At 37.1% G+C, this 8,114-nt stretch overlaps 1 non-coding gene across 1 annotated transcript; it reads right to left on the reverse strand.

Moving 5' to 3' along the window:
- Positions 1 to 5,363: 5,363 nt before the first annotated feature.
- Trnav-aac (transfer RNA valine (anticodon AAC)) lies at positions 5,364 to 5,436 on the reverse strand. The gene has a single exon. It is a non-coding gene; the product is annotated as a tRNA-Val (tRNA).
- Positions 5,437 to 8,114: the final 2,678 nt, after the last annotated feature.

The following is an 8,114-nucleotide window of genomic DNA, read 5'->3' on the forward strand; positions in this document are numbered from 1 at the left end:
TTAGATATTTCTGTATTTGAGAGCTGCAAACCTAGACATTTCAGAAATAGTTTCAAAATGAATTCTGTATAATAAATGTTGATTCTACGGAAGCGTAAAAGGGCCATCAGACGCTAATACGTTTTATTACTTTACAGGCACGAAAAGAAGGTATAATGCCCAATTCTTCCTCATTATATTTATCCCATATTTTTTGTTGCAAATACATTCATGATACTTTCAATCCTGATCATAGGTGTATTACTGTTTGTCAGTTGTATTATACCAATTTGTATTATACATGTACGAATGTTTTTATGAAGAAATCAACATAATGACCCTGTAAGCCCAGTAGGAAGAGCTGATGTCATCCAGTAAACCTGTGACAAGCTCAATCACATACAAGATAAATGTGCTCCTTGGTAACCTGTTGGAAGGCACTGAATGTCTGACGTTGGTACACCTATATACTTGCTTCTGGGAAGTATGATTAACTTCCAGTGTTGTCTGTTTTGAAATTTTTGTTTCACTTTTTTTTTCCTGAAGATAAAATGTTTCGCGTTATTACCTTGTAATGCACTGTGTCTTGTAATATACTTAACATACTTTAAACTCCATTGACAAACTTATCCATTTACTTCTGAGTTGTCATATAAGGCCTATATGGATAAATTCTGTCAAAACTGTATGCCACATATACATGACAATATGATTTTGATCCATTTTAATTGTCAAAGTGATTAAGGTGTCAGTTGTTCTGCCAGGAGGTAGTTGGTTTAACCCAATTCAGGGGTTCTGACCATGTACCGTATACTTGTTTTATTCTAGAGAAGTTCAAGTAGGCTTTAAACTATCTTTCCAAACTGAATTACTGTAAAAGCAGAAATTTACGCGAGGGTTTAATTTTCCACTATATTCGCGAAGACCTACATCTTGTAAAATTAATCATCGTGTAAATATTCACTTTAAGTATATTCAAATTGGATACCATTTTTTACAATTCGTGAATATTAAACCTCTCGAACATACTCAGAATTTCATATTCTCTCAATTTTGACCTAGCGAAAATATGCATGTGCTTTTACGGTAGTGTAAATGGTTTTAAACTGACTGCAGATGAGCAGAAATTTTTATTTTAGTCTGATGTGTTCTTAACCCTTACCCTGCTAAATTTCTATAATGAACTTGTTCATCTTTCAATTTGGACTGTACCATTAACTGTTAAAAGGGGTGCTTACCAAAAAAAGATACTGACTGAATGGCGAACAGTGCAGGTCTTGATCAGAAAGGCAGAATCAGTTGTGTCAAATATGATAAGGGTTAATGCCAGTTTTTCAAGAACAAGACTTACTTTTATTTAAGTCTGTGTCATCCAATGTAACATGGCTGAATACAGTTTGGATGATCATATCAACTGTAATATTTCCTTCATCGGAAAAATATTTATTTTGTGCTATTATTGGCATGAAAAATTCATGATTTTTTACAATGTTAGCAACACTCCTATTAAACTACATTATGAGACTGAGCTTAAATTTGCAAATTAACTTTATGTGTTTCATGTATCCAAAGTGTTTAGACCCAGTCTATCTATAAAGATTCAATTAGCATGGGACTGGTTTTACATTTGGCCTAACTTGATTTTTTGAATGAAATAGTAGTTTAATTTTGAAGGCCTGTAAATCAGTTGGTTATTTATAATCCTGATATCCATAGGGATTTTTGCGAATGAGCAAATTCTGTGTACTAATATTGGATACGCAAATTAGATTTCCTGGTACCAGAGGAGTCATTCACAAGTGAAGTGACAAGTGTCCCTTGTTCCCTTAAGCAAAGCTAGGTGGTAGAAAAAATATTTGTCATTAAGTCTCACTGTAACGTGAATATAAAGACAAGTAAGGCGTTTCAAAGATTTTAACACAAACGAAATAAAAAAAAAATGTGCCTCCACCTATCAACCACCTTTACTTGTAAGCAAGTTTGGTAATTCGAGCGATGAAAGGAAAAAAGGGTCCAAGTGCATATAGTTAAAGAAGCACTTAGACTACTATGCATGGGCGAACGAAGAAGAAGACTACTTTCGCATTCATCCCACGGTACCAAAGTTGAAATAAATAATGTGCATCGATCTGTCTTTAGTACATAGTACGTCAGCTTTTCACTGGAGATTGCATTTCAAGGAAAATGGCTCATTTTCAGAGTAAAAAGACATAAGTTAAATAGTTTTCCAGCTATCAACAAACTGTCCAATGGTCCTGCCTTTCGGTCCTTCCTGAAAGGCAGGTGATTTTACACAAGTTTGTTTAATTATCTCTACAATCGAATGAAATCTCCATGCTTATTGAGAAAATATCGAGAATAATCAACACTTCTGTCTTGTCATCTGGAGGCAGAATGTTGAAGTATTCTGCAATTTTTTTGGCTTAAATAGCAAATCCTTAAACGCCCTGAGGTAAAGTTCAAGTCCTTTAGAAAGAAGGCAAGCGCAAACAAAGAAGATTTTCAGTATGTGAAAAGTAAATAATCAAGTTCCTCAGGTTTGAAGTTGTTTTTTTTTTGTATTCCATGTCCAACCATTACTAAACGCATCAATACAATTCCCTCTCAAAAAAGACATGTACATAAATTATTTCTTTAGGCTCCGCCTACCAGCGATTATCATCAACCTTTTAATAGATGTATGTTATCTCTAAACCATGTTTGAAGAGGGCTTTAGATAAAACAGCTTATCATCTTACCCCATGCACTAGAGAGACAAGGCAATTCTCTTGTACAATGTTAAACCTATCATATCTTAGAGTAAACACTTGCAGCTCAAATATTTGTCACAGTAAATATTGACTAGTATCGGGTCAACATTTTATGTTTAGTTGTCGACACAGTTATTTTACTGATAAGAAAGGCAGATGTTTCGACTGTCTGGCCATCCCTTGCTCGTGTGTCATTTAATAAACCTTGTTTTTACCGATATATAGAGATCGCGGATAAGAATAAGAGCGGACGCAGTGGGCCAGTGGTAACACTGTCTGACTATGAAACAATGGTTCGTGATTTCGAGACCCCGCTCCTTCGACTAAAAAAATGATATTAACATTGGGATAATAGTCCCGTGTATGGGTGCTTTGCACCTGGCACGCTAAAGAACCAGGGACGCTTCTGGGATGGGACCGTCTTCTGTATCTTGCACTATCCTCCTACTAACATTACTAGAGTCGCCCATGTATGTTACCGGCGGCGACTATAAATACAGACAGACATAAAACTTGTTGTCGGAAACTTCAAGATCAAATATTCAGTTTGCCTTATTTTGGTGACAGCTTTTTTTCCGGAAGAAAGTTACATATTCAGCGTCTTAGGGACGTCCCTCGGTTCTATTGAAAGTGTACCATGCGTCATATTGGAACATTTGTTATAAAGACATTTTTGTTTTGTTAATTCCTAATCCCTGATGTCCAGTCTCCTAAAATAACGTGCAACTTCCGCGTGGATAAGCGGTACCATTAGGATTACATCCTTCGTGTGCATCAACTAGTCTGTGTTCAAACCCTATTTATTATTCGTACCAGTTGCTTAAATTGTATATATTTATGTTCCTTTCCATAAGGTTGTAAATAAAAAAAAACAATCTACCGAACTTGCGTCTTCTTTTAAGGTTAGTTTTGTTCTTCAAGGGTCAGCCTATTACAGTAATCCATAGGACAGTTTATCATTGAATTTTTGGATAGTCGCTGACCTCTGTCTTAGACGGACGGCAACTCTAAAATATCAGTCACCGGTAGGCCGAATGTGTAAGGCACAGAATAAGCAATATGTTTTAACTCCAGTTGTTTATGGTGACCTTTTTCTTCCAAAAAGTATCAGTTTTAGCAAAACGAGGTCGTTGTCAATGGATCATTGTCTATTCCCTCGGGGAACCATATTCGCACGTTTATAGCTCCTGCAGCAACAGAGGATAAATACAATTTTCATAAACGTTCGAACAGTTGATTACTCGGCTACAAGGTCGGCTTTCTGTAAAAACGATTAGCTAGTCAGCGGCCCTTATGACCCTAATCTGTGGCTCTGGTCTTTTTTTGAACAGTATCGGCATTCGCTTCGAAGACAAGAAAAATGACATATACACCTGCAGACAGTCTTAAGACAGCTCCTGGGTACCCAGGTCTGACAGGAATCTTGGTTTTTGGTTCAACAAGCACCTTTCCGATAAATTTCACAGGTCTGACCGCATTTTAGATTTGAAACTGCAATGCATGTATGATATACGATAGATAGCAAATAACCCATGGTACTCGGAAAGCTTAAATCCCGTTGTAATACCGACCCTTCCAAACGGACCGGAACAAAACCCTATTCTTCCATGAATCGGTATGTAACCAACTGCTCAAATTACCACGAAAGTAACTGTGACAATTTCCTTGTAGTTTATTTCGATATCACTTTAAGTAGCAAAAATTTTTCTCGAAAATCTGTCATATCTCTATTCTCTACTGGACTGAGCTTGCGGTTGCTGTTATTTTATAATATATATTTTAAAGGGGCTACGTGAGTTCCAGAGCTCTAATATTATTTCTTGCATGGGGGCTTCATACCTGGAACACGAAAGAACCAGGGGAACTTCAGGAACTGGACCGTCTTCTGTATCTACGGTCCTATCCTCAAACTAAAATTACTAAGTCTTCAGGGTGGCTCTTATAAGCCTAAACACTTGAAGAGACATGTATGAGTACAGCTTCCTGGAGGGTACCATGTACGAACCGTGCTCCGAGTACAGCTTCCTTAAGGGAGCCATGTACGAAACGTGCTACGAGTATAGCTTCCTGAAGGGAGCGCTGTACGAACCGTGCTCCGAGTACAGCTTCCTGGAGGGTGCCTTGTACGAACCGTGCTCCGAGTACAGCTTCCTGGAGGGAGTCATGTACGAACCGCCATGTACGAACCATGCTCCGAATACAGCCGTGTGTTTGGACACATTATTTTTCGATGAAGCGTTGGGATACAGGATTCAGAAAAAAGATATATGCTCTGTAAATGCATACCCTTCACCCCCACCCCCTCAACCCTTTCTTGTAGGTGAGTATCGCTCTTATTTTCAATGTTTTGCCCATTAAACCATACTTAGCGTAAAAAATGGACGTAATGAAAACTTTGAAAACAATAATGATAAAAAGAATACAAGGCAACATTTCATAATTCTCACAAAAATAAGTCAACTCGTAGATCTACCAGTACCTGTCTTTCCAATCATGCTGAATAAAGTAGGACTTCACGCCTACACCCTTTCGGAATAGACCGAGACGCGAAAAATCTACTATATCATGGTAAAATCATTTATTTCTTGTAATTATATGTGCTAGTTAAAAAAATGGGAAAAAAAGAAAAATTTCTGATTCCGCTGGGGATTGAACCCAGGACCTTCCGCGTGTTAAGCGGATGTGATAACCACTACACCACGGAATCAGTTGTCAAAATACTGAACAAAATCTAAATATAAACTTACTACAAACACACTTGTCATTCATATCGGCTTTCGTGTTAAAATTGGGCGTGTGCGCACGTGAACGAGTTTGATTGGCTAATTTTGTTTACACCATAAAAACCAATAACAAGCACGTTTACTTTGAAGATGGTGAATGGTTCAAATATGACAAAACGAATCAGCCAATCTTCTGCTAGCTCTCAAATTATAGTAATCGATTCAATTGAAACAGACGCGATCGATTTATGGTCGGATAGGAGATTTGTACATGAATAGACACAAAGCGAGCTGGGGCCATTAACATGCAAGGTCGTTATAAAATAAGATGCCAGAAATATTGCCCTGGGCCTGAGAAGTCTCGCGTGAATAAACATTAACCTTTGAACTGGAATGTTTTTATTTGAAAATATGACGTAATGTTTATTTCTGTTCGCAGTTAAAGCGGTATATATATTAACAAATCAATCACACATCGGTGGCTGATCTGGCTGACTGAATAATCTCTATTTTATCGTTTAATAGGCCTAGTTTTAACCATTACTTACACATTTTTGACAAAAGTACAATGTCACTCAAACGAAGTTAACAGGGATTGATAATATCACAATTATTTAAAGGATATAGATCTATTACAGATAGAGCTAGTGATGTTTTCGTTGAATGAAATCATTGTTCTGAGTTCATATGTAAAGGAATTTGAAAACGCCACTACTGACCAGGAAGAGATCTAAACAAATGCCCAGTTTTTAAATGTAAATGACTATTTTCCTGGGAACACAATAACTTTCCGCTTAGTTTTAACTGTCGTAGTTACATAAATTTACAACGCGCACAGTGTAAATCATCATGACTTGATACTAAGTTGCATTGTCCATGCCTGATACTATAATATTAACTCATTCGATACATGTATAATGTAACTTATCCAGTACATCTCACATTTTGGAAATAAAATAGGGATATTTGCACTGTATACATCTGGTCCAGCCTTGTCCATCAGACAAAAACTCATGTGAAACTCAAAGAAAACGGTATACCCTTGAAATTATAGTATACTAAAAATTAAAACCATTGCATTTTTTTGTATAATTTATTTTTTCCATAAGTGTTCAAAGATACATGTTAGGTCAATGTATTTTGCGTATCTTATCCGGATATCACAGCCCTATATATGTGACTTTCTCCGTTATATTTTGTCTTCAACTTAAACTCTTTACAAAGCACTGGTCGTTGTAGACTACTACCCCTCATAGTATAGACCCTGCAGGGTCTGTGACATCAAATGCTGTGTCATGTCGTCATCAATGAAAAAATATATACAACACATATACACGTTCAAAAGTGCTTTCAATAATACTTTCCAAAGGTACCCAAGCGAAACCGCCTTTTTACCATTAAAAAAAAAACATTAAAGTCCCATTATTACTCTGAAATAGCATTATTTTCCTTAGAAGGAAGACCAAACAACACATTAAAAAACTTTTGGGATATCATATCATATATCGTATTGCTCTATGTTTTCATATATAAAGGGATGTGTTGGTCAGTTTGTGAATTGTTAAAAAAAAAGTCAGCATGTCAGCTTCCCTAAACTTAAAAGGAAGAGAGTTCCAAAGCTCTGAGGTTGTGAACGAAAAGGTGTAATTCCCATACATCACGGTTTTAGCCTTTGGCACAACAAATGGTAACATTTCTTATGATCTTATGTTTTAACCGGTCTGTGCCCTTAAGTGTTCTGGATAACAAAGCATTACAGTAGTCAAATCGTAAGGAAATCAGACAAGGGACTTTTTGGCATCAGTGGTAAGAGACACGTAGTGACCTGTACACTATCCAGCCCTGCACAGAATGTTAACTTGTTGTTCCATACCCATATTAGATTATTGTACTGCACCAAATTTCTTGACAAAAGTTTGTTGATTTTATCACACAGTCACTGACCTTCACCGAAATGTCATCAATGTGCATTAAAGTTATGCTTTGATGCGGACAACATTACTGCATTGAGCTTCAGCATGTTGCAATGCATCTACGAGACAATTTCTGCGAGACTACACTAAATGCGGCGTAATGCCCCGTTTCTAGTTTCTACTGGCCTAAAAGAGAGCCGTCGTCGTAGAAATAATGAAGTAGTCGGTGACGTCTATACATGACACTCACGGGATCAGTGTACATTTTGTAGCGAGACCCAGTACGGATCCCTGAGAAACACCACAGGCGTCGACAGCTGACAGTCAACGTACACAGTTTGATAGCAATCACTTAGATATTACAATATCCATGTACATGCTTTGTCTGTTACTTCGAAATGGTGTTCGAGGCGATGTAACAGTGTTTAATAGCCAATAATATCGAAAGCTGCAGAAAGATCGAACATACAGAATTTTGGTGGAGAGAACGGATGACATCAGATCTATACCTTCAGTTGAGTGAAACTTTCTGCACGCGAACTGTAGTCCCTCATGAAATTTGTTTTCATTCAAATACCGCTGTAGACGCGAGGCTTCGCCATTTAATGATCGGGAGATTGGACACAAACCTATAGTTTCTGAACATATCTATTTTCAAGACCTGGTTTCTTACAGAGGGTCTTATCCTCGAACTAATAATGTTATATCATGTTTGTGTGTATAAACAGTAATGTTTGTTAGATTTGAAA

The sequence above is a fragment of the Mercenaria mercenaria genome, chromosome 8 (genome assembly GCF_021730395.1).
Source record: "Mercenaria mercenaria strain notata chromosome 8, MADL_Memer_1, whole genome shotgun sequence".
Taxonomy (NCBI): domain Eukaryota; kingdom Metazoa; phylum Mollusca; class Bivalvia; order Venerida; family Veneridae; genus Mercenaria; species Mercenaria mercenaria.